Source organism: Nerophis lumbriciformis, linkage group LG37, assembly GCF_033978685.3.
Source record: "Nerophis lumbriciformis linkage group LG37, RoL_Nlum_v2.1, whole genome shotgun sequence".
Classification (NCBI taxonomy): Eukaryota; Metazoa; Chordata; class Actinopteri; order Syngnathiformes; family Syngnathidae; genus Nerophis; species Nerophis lumbriciformis.
The window spans coordinates 22,525,526-22,537,500 of record NC_084584.2 but is presented as its reverse complement, the minus strand read 5'-3'; the positions used below and the strand labels follow the sequence as shown (position 1 = coordinate 22,537,500).

At 41.2% G+C, this 11,975-nt stretch overlaps 1 long non-coding RNA gene across 1 annotated transcript in view; it reads left to right on the top strand.

Moving 5' to 3' along the window:
* Positions 1-11,975, top strand: part of LOC133577344 (uncharacterized) — a 134,257-nt gene that overhangs the window by 105,511 nt on the left and 16,771 nt on the right. The window lies entirely within an intron of this gene.

Genomic DNA, 11,975 nt, shown 5'->3' with positions numbered 1-11,975 from the left:
TGTACATATTGTAATGTAATGGATATGTAATTAATGTAATTAGCTATTTACTGTTTTTGAAAGTTGGACTCCTACCGTGTTTACTTTGTTGACGACCTCCTTAAAGTTTTGTTATCAATCAGAAATATCAAGCAGCTAAAATGATAACTGTGGAGCTAGTGTTTTGCATGTTCCCCATCATGCTTTGTAATGGATTTAAATGTGTGTAATTCTGAATGTGTTTATGGTGCATGGACATGTTTTATAATATCCACAAATTGTATAATATTGTGTTATGTGTTACCATGTTTGTTGGCATTTTGTGTTTTGGTTTTTTTGCACCTTGACTAGGGAAGGTTGTTTGCATTGGGTCACATAAGTAAATGCTGCTTTTACTTCCATTCAAAGCATAAAAAGGGGTCATAGACGTGAAGTTCTAATGCTGTCCACAAGATGGTGACAAAGCAGCATTATATTATCTGACTTCTAAAATAAATTGATATTGCCCTGTGCCTGATTCCTTATTAAACTCATGACATTTCGCGGGCCAAATTGAAGATGCTGACGGGCCGCAAATGTCCCACGGGCCGTAGTTTGGACATCCTGTGATAGATGCTGACCACTACTACTTTAAGTGCAGCTACTGCCATCTGTAGAGACATTAGGGGTTTGAATATTTGGGCATCTAACAATTCCATCTGATTCCTGGGGTGACGATTTGATTCAGAGTCGATTCATTATTCAACACCATTCTGGATTCAAACCGATTCTCGCAATGTATTATTTGACCCGGCTTCAGAAAAAGGAGGGGCATAATATTTTTTCAGGGGGGCCCTTGCCAAAAATCGAATACCCGCCGCGTGAGCGCACGCTTATTAAAGCTGCACTGCTGGGGCTTCGTCTGTCAACAACTGATTACTACATGTAAAACTAACACTAATATTCGTGGTTATTGTATTGATATGTTTTTTTGAATTATTTAAGCCTTTATCGTGTCAGAAATATGAAAGAGTAGGCCCTTCTATGGTATTAATGAGATTGTAAAGGACTGTCATAATCTGATGTTGATGTGCTAAAACCTCTTTCTTGATTAAAAGCAGCGTACATCATTACATAATACATATTAATCAGGTGTTTGGATGTATTAATTAAAGCAATGTATTCTTGGTTGCCACAAAGGGATTCAAAGTAATGTTTTGATATCGACACATCTCATCTGTGCATAAATTACTAGAATACCCTTAGGAGATGCAGAGATGAGATGTGTCAATATCAAAGTGTTATTTTGAATCACTGTGGCAACCATTAGTTGTTGTTTCGGGTAGATTTCAGCTTTTTAAAGGGTACTTTAAGACGTAAACAGTATACAGTATGTACAAACCCCGTTTCCATATGAGTTGGGAAATTGTGTTAGATGTAAATATAAACGGAATACAATGATTTGCAAATAATTTTCAACCCATATTCATTTGAGTATGCTACAAAAACAACATATTTGATGTTCAAACTGATAAATCTTTTCTTTTTTTTTTTTTTTTGCAAATAATAATTAACTTTAGAATTTGATGCCAGCAACACGTGACAAAGAAGTTGGGAAAGGTGGCAATAAATACTGATAAAGTTGAGGAATGCTCATCAAACACTTATTTGGAACATCCCACAGGTGAACAGGCAAATTGGGAACAGGTGGGTGCCAGAATTGGGTATAAAAGTAGATTCCATGAAATGCTCAGTCATTCACAAACAAGGATGGGGCGAGGGTCACCACTTTGTCAACAAATGCGTGAGCAAATTGTTGAACAGTTTAAGAAAAAACTTTCTCAACCAGTTATTGCAAGGAATTTAGGGATTTCATCATCTACGATCCGTAATATCATCAAAGGGTTCAGAGAATCTGGAGAAATCACTGCACGTAAGCAGCTAAGCCCGTGACCTTCGATCCGTCAGGCTGTACTGCATCAACAAGCGACATCAGTGTGTAAAGGATATCACCACATGGGCTCAGGATCACTTCAGAAACCCACTGTCAGTAACTACAGTTGGTCGCTACATCTGTAAGTGCAAGTTAAAACTCTCCTATGGAAGGCGAAAACCGTTTATCAAACAACACCCAGAAACGCCGTCGGCTTCGCTGGGCCTGAGCTCATCTAAGATGGACTGATGCAAAGTGGAAAAGTGTTCTGTGGTCTGACTAGTCCACATTTCAAATTGTTTTTGGAAACTGTGGACGTAGTGTCCTCTGGACCAAAGAGGAAAAGAACCATCCGGATTGTTATAGGCGCAAAGTTGAAAAGCCAGCATCTGTGATGGTATGGGGGTGTATTAGTGCCCAAGACATGGGTAACTTACACATCTGTGAAGGCGCCATTAATGCTGAAAGGTACATACAGGTTTTGGAGCAACATATGTTGCCATCCAAGCAACGTTACCATGAACGCCCCTGCTTATTTCAACAAGACAATGCCAAGCCAATCAACATGGTTTCATAGTAAAAGAGTGCGGGTACTAGACTGGCCTGCCTGTAGTCCAGACCTGTCTCCCATTGAAAATGTGTGGTGCATTATGAAGCCTAAAATACCACAACGGAGACCCCCGGACTGTTGAACAACTTAAGCTGTACATCAAGCAAGAATGGGAAAGAATTCCACCTGAGAAGCTTAAAAAATGTGTCTCCTCAGTTCCCAAACGTTTACTGAGTGTTGTTAAAAGGAAAGGCCATGTAACACAGTGGTGAACATGCCCTTTCCCAACTACTTTGGCACGTGTTGCAGCCATGAAATTCTAAGTTAATTATTATTTGCAAGTTGTAAGTTTATGAGTTTGAACATCAAATATGTTGTCTTTGTAGTGCATTCAATTGAATATGGGTTGAAAATGATTTGCAAATCATTGTATTCCGTTTATATTTACATCCAACACAATTTCCCAACTCATATGGAAACGGGGTTTGTACTTCATTATTATATATGTAACTCTCTTAAGGGAAATCTAATAATTTATGCACAGATGAGATGTAATAGTATTTTACATATTTTTTTATAATTTTACGTTGAATCACTTTTTGGCAACCGATAATACATTGATTTAGTGAATACACACTTTATTCATATTTATTATGTGCATGAGCAAATAACAGTTAATATTGTATGTAGCTTTTAAACCATAAAGAGGTTCTATAGCACATCAACATCGGATCAACAACAATGTCACAATCGATGTCTTGACGGCTGATGGCGTCATAGCAGTAAAAATTAAATGTGTCCCCTTCACTTTCTCCCATGTTACGATGTGGAACATGTTAAATCCACACATTTTGTTATTGTTTTTGGCGGTGCCTTAGTCCTCTCACAAAGAAAAGCATCTGATTGGCTGTCGTTTATAATTAACCCCACCCCATTTTCAATGTACGCCGTTACAGAGTTGTGATTGGACATATTCTGAACTGTAGAAGTTACCTCCTAGCAGGTTTGGTGGATCACACACGTCAGCTGGAGACCGTTGTTATGGTTTAACAAAGGTTTTTATTTTGTCCACAATATCCATATGACCCTCGACTTTTCAGCCCTCCTCTGTCATGCCTCTCCTCCTCCTACTCCCGACCGCTCACTGTTACAGACAACAGAAGATTAGTGAAATATAATCACCTGCCAGCTGTGTCTCGCTGTCAGCACATGCCCCGCCCCTGCCCGATGGTGCTCGTCCTCAGCACCATGGACAGCGGCGGTGACTTTTGCTCCTGCAGGCAGCGCTGGCTCCATCTCCCTCCACACCCACCAATTGACAACACAAAATAATTATGATTGGATTTCATATCTGTCAACATTTTTGGCTCGTTTTTCTAGGTTAACATGTCAGTTAATTGTGTTATCGTCTTAGTCAACGTGCCTTTTGTTTTGACTGAATATCGTCTTTTCTTACCTGCTCCAATGTAAAAAAAAATTAAAAATAAACCCAAATAACATAATCAGCTTCCAGCCAAGTGCGTGATTCATGTGTGGGCGCCGGGACTAGGTATGATAATTCCAATGATTTGTTTTCAAAAGAGGTTAATGATTGAACAACCAGTTGCATGGATGCAGCCTAAAAAAAATATTGAAATAAATGTATTCTTATAATAAAAATAATAAATGAAGGGGAGGTTTTTTCGATAATTTTTGTTTGTTTGAAAATTATGAATCGATTTAGAATCGGGATGATATTATCGGCCGATAAATATCGAAAATTATCAGTATCGGTTTCAAAATGATCGGTATCTGTTTCAAAAAGTAAAATGTGTGACTTTTTAAAACGCCGCTGTGTACACGGACGTAGGAAGATGTACAGAGCGCCAATAAATCTTAAAGGCACTGCCTGTGCCGGCCCAGTCACATAATATCTACGGCTTTTGACACACAAGTGAATGCAAGGCATACTTGATCAACTGCCATACAGGTCACACTGAGGGTGGCCGTATAAACAACTTTAACACTGTTACAAATATGCGCCACACTGTGAACCCGCACCAAACAAGAATGACAAACACATTTCGGGAGAACATCCGCACCGTAACACAACATAAACACAACAGAACAAATACCCAGAACCCCTTGCAGCACTAACTCTTCCGGGACGCTACAATATACACCCCCGCTACCCCCTACTCCCCCACCTCAACCCCGCCTACCTCAACCTCCTCATGCTCTCTCAGGGAGAGTATTTCCCAAATTCCAAGCTGCTGTTTTGAGGCATGTTAAAAAAAGAATGCACTTTGTGACTTCAATAATAAATATGGCAGTGCCATGTTGGCATTTTTTTTTCCATAACTTGAGTTGAAGTTGTTCTCTTAGTTTGGAAAACCTTGTTACATTGTTTAATGCATCCAGCGGGGCATCACAACAAAATTAGGCATAATAATGTGTTACTTCCATGACTGTATGTATCGGTATCGGTTGATATCGGTATCTGTAATTAAGAGTTGGACAATAAAAAAAAAAAAAGCCATTATCGGACATCTCTAAATGAAAATCATCAGTGTATATCGCGATATATATAGATATCGTGTTGTAGATTCCTAATGAAGCCTTAGTTTGACGCTCCTCTACTTTTTCCTGCTCCCGCTTGCTGCGGCAACAACAATCAAAACTCCAGACGCTCCTCTTCATTTTGTATCGTTTACTTGTGAACAATCATTCAAAAACGTAAAACAATAACGACGTGGGAACAAATGAATGGCAAAATGAAGCGAGTTTGTTACAGTAAAAAAAGAGTTAGAAAAAGTAAGAGTGAGGTCAAAAAGCTGTGTGGCTCAATTACCCATAATACCTTGTGTCCAAAACCAACCTACCACACAGATCCTTCCGCCATATATGCAATCTAAACAGTTACATCATCAAATTATTTAGACAAATGTTATAATTATTCTAAGCATGCAAATAAAGTAAATAGTCCCATTTTGGCTGAATAAACATAAAGCACCTTCCATAAAATGTAAATTAACTTAACCAGCATTTAGGCTCCTACACGTGTTATCGCTCAGCCCCCCCGAGTGGTTGTGGCCCCTAAACATGGGTTAAATGGTAAATGGGTTATACTTGCATAGCGCTTTTCTACCTTCAAGGTACTCAAAGCGCTTTGGCACTATTTCCTCATTCACCCATTCACACACACATTCACACACCGACGGCGGGAGCTGCCATGCAAGGCGCTAACCACGACCCATCAGGAGCAAGGGTGAAGTGTCTTGCTCAAGGGCACAACCGACGTGACTCGGTTGGTAGAAGCTGGGGATCGAACCAGGACCCCTCAGGTTGCTGGCACTGCCACTCTCCCAACCTACCCAACAACCGCATGGTGTGTTGATGCCACGGGCTGGCCCAGTGTGTGAGCGCACCCTCGGACTTCATCAGATTATTTTCGGGCGACTCTTGGCTAAACTGAGAACAAAACCATGACAGAGTCCTTCGCTTCCTCAAGGCCTTATCTGTCAAGACAGGGAAGAGACATAAACAGTGCGGAGACCAACGACGGACAAAAGCATACTTGCCAACCTTCCCGGATTTTCCGGGAGACTCCCGAAATTCAGCGCCTCTCCCAAAAACCTCCCGGGATAAATTTTCTCCCGAAAATCTCCCGAAATTCAGGCCGAGCTGGAAGCCACACCCCCTCCATGCGGACCTGACCTGTTTTCACGTCCGCTTTCCCACAATATAAACAGCGTGCCTGCCCAATCATGTTATAACTGTAGAATGATCGAGGGTGAGTTCTTGGTTTCTTATGTGGGTTTATTGTTAAGCAGTTTCATTAACGTCCTCCCAGCACGGTAACAACACACAACAACAGCAGTCACGTTTTTGTCAACCGTAAAGCAGTTGGTCTGCCGTAAACAGCAATGTTGTGACACTCTTAAACAGGACAATACTGCCATCTACTGTACATGCATATGTGACAATAACATCTAGGGCTTTTAGAGAGTGCAGTGCACAACTGCGCACACAACAAGGAGACGAAGCAGAAGAACGAGGAAGATACAGCCGTGGCGACGCCGACGACAAGTAAGATGAAGAAATACGCTTGTAAGTTCCAAGCCGCAGCTGCGATTAAACCTGGATAGCCTCCGGGAAGAAGTAGTGGACTACCAAGTGCTTGGCAGTGAAGATCTTCCTCAGGAAGCAAAGATTGACCGGATTTGGGCCATGCTAGGGAGAGATGGAAGATTCCAGACTCTAGTGCATTTGATGAAAGCACTTTTGTGCGTGCCACACAGCAATGCATCATCAGAGAGGGTGTTCAGCATGGTTAGAAAAATAGTGACAGAGAATAGAACAAGGATGGACAATTCAACCCTTAACTCAACATTGAGTAGATGAGTGTTATGTGTGTGTATATGTGTAAATAAATGAACACTGAAATTCAAGTATTTCTTTTATTTATATATATATATAAAATAAATATATATATATAGCTGGAATTCACTGAAAGTCAAGTATTTCTTTTATATATATATATATATATATATATATATATATATATATATATGAAATACCTGACTTGGTGAATTCTAGCTGTAAATATCCTCCTCCCCTCTTAACCACGCCCCCAACCCGACCATGCCGGACTGTCCGCGACCCGCCGACCTGTGTTGGTTGCGTGGAATGTCAACGCTTAACGCTGTAATTACCAACTCGTATGAATCTATTTGTCTCTCCATTAGGGAGAGCGCTGAGGAAAACAGACTGGATAATGAGAGCGGAGACCATTAAAAAGCTTGGCGCTGCTAACATGATCAATTATACAGCCCAAGTAAGACATACTTAAAATCTGGCTGCTGCCCGCTCATTACAAGCAGTACACTTCAGCGTGTAATGCATGGTTAATGGGAGGTCTGGGAATATCTTGAGAGACAAGGTTTTTTATTTTAACTTGAAAGTAGCCTCTTCAAAAAAATGCACGTGGTCTGATTTAAATGCTTTTAGCGCGGCGAGTTCATTTATCACTTGGAACACGTGGAGGAATATCAATTATGCACTTGCAGAGAGGAGCCCGAGGGATGTTCAGTTACGTCGCATTGTTCCAAGACTACCAAACAAATGAAGAAAAATGAGCGTCTGATCAGATATTATCAGGCGCAGCCATTGTGGGCGGCACAGTGCACCTCAGCGTATAGCGAGTCCAATTCGATATCTCATTAGGTTCGGTGTGAATAGGTGGAGCAGAGACGATAGTTGCCGTGTCTGGACAGTATGCCAAGAGTTCCTGTGAGCAAAAGACTTTCTAATATTACGTATCGATTGGGAGGGATTGATCCAAACAGGAGCCTTATTAAAAGAGAGAGGCTGTTCAAGCGGTGATAAAAGAGCGAAAGAATCAAAATTAGGGTGGGTGGAGGGGGGAGCAGATACCTGGGCTTGTGTGCGAGCGAGGCAAAATGATAGGAGGGAAAAGTGAGCTGTGGTGCGGAAAGCTTCACCCTCAAGGAGGTGACACTAATTGGGCTCGTTGGCAACCTGAGACGCAGCCTCGTCCTTCAGCTGCACCGTCGATGTTGCAAATGTTTGTCTTGGTGAGGGGGGTCGGCAACCCGCGGCTCGAGAGGCGCCGCCCTAGTGGCTCCCTGCAGCTTTTCTAAAAAAAAATGTATGAAAAAGGGGGGGAAAAAATAAGTTTTTGTTTGAATATGGTTTCTGTAAGACAGTGTTTTTCAGCCACTGTGCCGTGAGATGATCTAATTTCACCTATTTGGGTTGAAAATAGAGATGTCCGATAATGGCTTTTTTGCCGATATTCTGATATTGTCCAACTCTTAATTACCGATTCCGATATCAACCGGTACCGATATATACAGTCGTGGAATTAACCCTTGTGTAATGTTCATATTGTTGTTACTCAGCCAGTGTTTGTGGGTCTGATGGACCCGTTGCATTTTGTGGCTTTTATTGCCTCACAATCAAACACTTTTATGTTAAAATACTGGAAATTTCTCTGCCAGTTTCTGCATCCCACAGGGATACTTCTTTTGTGTTTCTGCACCTGCTGTTCCCATACAAGGTTCCAACATTGTTTGTCAACACTGTCTGCTCTCATTTTCTCACACATTTGACCCTCTGATGCTCTGTGTACCTACACTCTGTCCCCCTCCTGTCTATGCCTGCTGTGTGTGTGTGTGTGTGTGTGTGTGTGTGTGTGTGTGTGTGTGTGTGTGTGTGTGTGTGTGTGTGTGTGTGTGTGTGTGTGTGTGTGTGTGTGTGGTACACAGAACATCAATTTCCACACTTCTATTAGCCCCAGGTCATCTTATATGTAATAGAAATGTGTAGGGGGGGGGTGTATGGTGTGTGGTCATTAAATATGTATTCTGATATATGTTCTTCACAGAAAATGAGCCAAAGCCAGTGAGTCTCAGTTTGAAAAATTAATTAATTGTATAATTTTTCTTTTAATAAAAATCCAAAACGGGTCCCACAGACCCGAACACCACACAAGGGTTAACACATTATTGTGCCTAATTTTGTTGTGATGCCCCGCTGGATGCATTAAACCAGTGTTTTTCAACCCTTTTTGAGCCAAGGCACATTTTTTGCGTTGAAAAAAATCCAGAGGCACACCACCAGCAGAAATCATAAACTCAGTTGACAGTAAAACGTCGTTGTCACAATTGTTGATGACTTTAAACCATAACCAAGCGTGCATCACTATAGCTCTTGTCTCAAAGTAGGTGTACTGTCACCACCTGACACATCACGCCATGACTTATTTTGACTTTTTTGCTGTTTTCCTGTGTGTAGTGTTTTAGTTCTTGTCTTGCGCTCCTATTTTGGTGGCTTTTTCTCTTTTTTTTCCTGTAGCAGTTTCATGTCTTCCTTTGAGCGATATTTCCCGCATCTACTTTGTTTTAGCAATCAAGAACATTTCAGTTGTTTTTATCCTTCTTTGTGGGCACATTGTTGATTGTCATGTCATGTTCGGATGTACATTGTGGACGCCGTCTTTGCTCCCCAGTAAGTTTTTGCTGTCATCCAGCATTCTGTTTTTGTTTACTTTGTAGCCAGTTCAGTTTTAGTTTCATTCTGCATAGCCTTCCCTAAGCTTTAATGACTTTTCTTAAGGGCACTCACCTTTTCTTTATTTTTGGTTTTAGCATTAGACACCTTTTTACCTGCATTTACAAAGCAATTAGCTACCGGCTGCCACCTACTGATATGGAAGAGTATTACACGGTTACGCTGCCGAGCTCTAGACAGCACAGAAACTCAACAACAACACATCATTTGCAGACTATAATTACTGGTTTGCAAAAAATGTTTTCAACACAAATATGTGAAATTAGATCATCTCCCACGGCACACCAGACTGTATCTCACGGCACACTAGTGTGCCGCGGCACAGTGGTTGAAAAACACTGCATTAAACAATGTAACAAGGTTTTCCAAAATAAATCAACTCAAGTTATGGAGTTATGGAGTTACTGCCATATTTATTATTGAAGTCACAAAGTGAATTCTTTTTTTAAACATGCCTCAAAACAGCAGCTTGGAATTTGGGACATGCTCTCCCTGAGAGAGCATGAGGAGGTTGAGGTTGGGGGGACAGGGGGGTATGGGGTTAGCAGGGGTGTATATTGTAGCGTCCTGGAAGAGTTAGTGTTGCAAGGGATTCTGGGTATTTGTTCTGTTGTGTTTATGTTGTGTTACGGTGCGGATATTCTCCCAAAATGTGTTTGTCATTCTTGTTTGGTGTGGGTTCACAGTGTGGTGCATATTTGTAACAGTGTTAAAGTTGTTTATACGGCCACCCTCAGTGTGACCTGTATGGCTATTGATCAAGTATCTCTTATGTTTGACTGCCATCTACTGGTCACACTTATAATTACACCCCGTACCAAATAAAATAGTGTAGCGTCCCGGAAGATTTGGTACTGCAAGGAATTCTGGATATTTGTTCTGTTGTGTTTATGTTGTCATTGTTGTTTAGTATGGTTTCACAATATGGCACAGATTTATGAGTGTTGGCGTTGTTTATACGGCCACATGAATGTGACATGAATTGCTGTTGAGTAAGAATGCCCTTTATATAATTGTACATGGGATATCCTAAATCAAAATGTTCATTAAAATTGGCTATGAACATACAGAATGACAGCATGTCCTGTCATCTTCAATTTTTAAGGCCATTTTCACCCCTACCGATGCATCAAAAGTATTGAGGTGGGTAAGTTCAACTTTGGAAAACATGGTAAACAAAACGTCGGCGGAACGCGATGATCGGTAAAAATCAATAGATAAAAAAATGAAAAAAACGTGCTTCCAGGGGACGCGTGGACGTCCGGGATTTTGCGTCCTTTTTTACAAACCCCGTTTCCATGTGAGTTGGGAAATTGTGTTAGATGTAAATATAAACGGAATACAATGATTTGCAAATCCTTTTCAACCCATATTCAATTGAATGCACTACAGAGACAAGATATTTGATGTTCAAACTCATAAACTTTATTTTTTTTTTGCAAATAATTATTAATTTAGAATTTCATGGCTGCAACATGTGCCAAAGTAGTTGGGAAAGGGCATGTTCACCACTGTGTTACATCACCTTTTCTTTTAACAATACTCAATAAACGATTGGGAACTGAGGAAACTAATTGTTGAAGCTTTGAAAGTGGAATTCTTTCCCATTCTTGTTTTATGTAGAGCTTCAGTCGTTCAACAGTCCGGGGTCTCCGCTGTCGTATTTTACGCTTCATAATACGCCACACATTTTCGATGGGAGACAGGTCTGGACTGCAGGCGGGCCAGGAAAGTACCCGCACTCTTTGTTTACGAAGCCACGCTGTTTTAACATGTGCTGAATGTGGCTTGGCATTGTCTTGCTGAAATAAGCAGGGGCGTCCATGAAAAAGACGGCGCTTAGATGGCAGCATATGTTGTTCCAAAGCCTGTATGTACCTTTCAGCATTAATGGTGCCTTCACAGATGTGTAAGTTACCCATGCCTTGGGCACTAATACACCCCCATACCATCACAGATGCTGGCTTTTGAACTTTGCGTCGATAACAGTCTGGATGGTTCGCTTCCCCTTTGGTCCGGATGACACGATGTCGAATATTTCCAAAAACAATTTGAAATGTGGAATCGTCAGACCACAGAACACTTTTCCACTTTGCATGAGTCCATCTTAGATGATCTCGGGCCCAGAGAAGCCGGCAGGGTTTCTGGGTGTTGTTGATAAATGGCTTTCGCTTTGCATAGTAGAGCTTTAACTTGCACTTACAGACGTAGCGACGAACTGTATTTAGTGACAGTGGTTTTCTGAAGTGTTCCTGAGCTCATGTGGTGATATCCTTTAGAGATTGATGTCGGTTTTTGATACAGTGCCGTCTGAGGGATCGAAGGTCACGGTCATTCAATGTTGGTTTACGGCCGTGCCGCTTACGTGGAGTGATTTCTCCAGATTCTCTGAACCTTTTGATGATATTATGGACCGTAGATGTTGAAATCCCTAAATTTCTTGCAATTGCACTTTGAGAA